General features: G+C 35.5%; 1 long non-coding RNA gene across 1 annotated transcript; it reads right to left on the reverse strand.

The window, feature by feature from the left end:
* Window positions 1–286: 286 nt before the first annotated feature.
* On the reverse strand, window positions 287–783 carry LOC105117302 (uncharacterized). The gene is made up of 2 exons (XR_840718.1): window positions 622–783; window positions 287–335 (listed from the first exon to the last, which is right to left on the reverse strand). It is a non-coding gene; the product is annotated as an uncharacterized LOC105117302 (long non-coding RNA).
* Window positions 784–1548: the final 765 nt, after the last annotated feature.

Below are 1548 nucleotides of genomic sequence, written 5' to 3' on the forward strand. Positions count from 1 at the left end.
TAAACTTATTTTTAGTGGATCTGAGGCTTAGTGTATATTATGTATGGTGTTTTTTTAAAAGTGTTTTTAGTTTTAAAAAATTAAATTAGTATTCTTTAATTTTTTTTATTTTTTTATTTTTTGATGTGAAAGATAAAAATTTGTTTTAATATATTTTCAAATGAAAAATTATTTTGAAAAGCATTTTATTTTTGCAAAAAGAAAAAAAATCTATGAAAAAAAAAAAGAAAAAAAAAATCTATGTCGATGTTCGATGCTCAAGTCTCCCGTTTTGCTCCTGTTCTTCAGCTGAGAGGGACTCGGATGTCTCTAAAAGAGCAGCTTTGTCCAGCCACCTGTGTACACCACCTCAGAAGATCAGATCAGAAAAGAAAAGAAAAGAAAGAGAGCAGAGGAGATATAGGGAAATAAAAAGTGATAGTACTGTCACTACTTGGACCTTGGGGAAGGGCCTGGTTTGCAACTACAAGGCTTACACATGCAATTCTAAGTTGGACTTGTTGTCCCCCCTACCCAAAGGGAAATCATGGTGGCATATAGATCCATAAACACTTTATATATCTCATCCAAATTCCCATAACCCATTGAAATGGGCTACGGGAATCACAATACTACACCAACCTGATTATTCCAATGTCGGGCAATAGAAGCAATCCACCACTATCATTTATATAGTAGTCATTGGGTTCACGAGCGTGTTGCAGGTGACGCTTCACAAAAGCTGCCTTAAGAACTCTATGAATAACGATAAGGGGGCTTCCAGTTGGTTTGTCGGGGTAGTAAGAAAATAACGAAAAGAGGGCTTCCAGTTGGTTTGTCGGAGTAGTAAAAGCTTTTTCCTAACGCAAAGGTTAAACCAGCCAATGCCATAACCGAAAATGAAATTGCAGAAGTCATCATTCTCTGATGACTATCAGAACCTCTGGCCATTATCACCACTATCACAGACGAGACAGTGCCCACCGTAGAAGCAAAACGCCACCAAAATTTTCTTCGAACCTCAGCTTTGTCATAATTTATACTGATGTCTGGTTTACTAGGAACCTCGTCAGCTTGGTCCTTATCTGCGCTAAGGTTAGGTTTATGCTCGACTAATTGATCACGTAGAAATGCTTTTAAACAAGGATCCTGACTTGCCCTGCCCACAGTTGCTAGTACCTTCATCAGATGAAGTAGTATAATCACGGTGGAGGATGAATTGCCCCAGAACCGGTTAGCAAGAAACCATAGCAACAGTCCCTGCAGCAAAATGGGCATTTAATTAGTTGCAAATTAATGACTATAAATTAAAGCACTAAAAAATCGATCGAAAAGAATAGGAATATTAAAAAAAAAATTAGTTATAGCTGTTTTCATTTGAAAACCAAACAAATAAAAGCTAATTTATATACTATTCGCCTAAATTTGTCATGTAATTGCTAGTGTTGACGGAGAATATCAACTTTTTAGCATTTACAAGAATTTTTTAAGCTGGAAACTCAAATAATATATGAACTCAATAACTCCTCTTTTTTTTTTTGATAATATGAACTCAATAACTTATGTAAA

The sequence above is a fragment of the Populus euphratica genome, unplaced genomic scaffold (genome assembly GCF_000495115.2).
Source record: "Populus euphratica unplaced genomic scaffold, PopEup_1.0 scaffold1282.1, whole genome shotgun sequence".
Classification (NCBI taxonomy): domain Eukaryota; kingdom Viridiplantae; phylum Streptophyta; class Magnoliopsida; order Malpighiales; family Salicaceae; genus Populus; species Populus euphratica.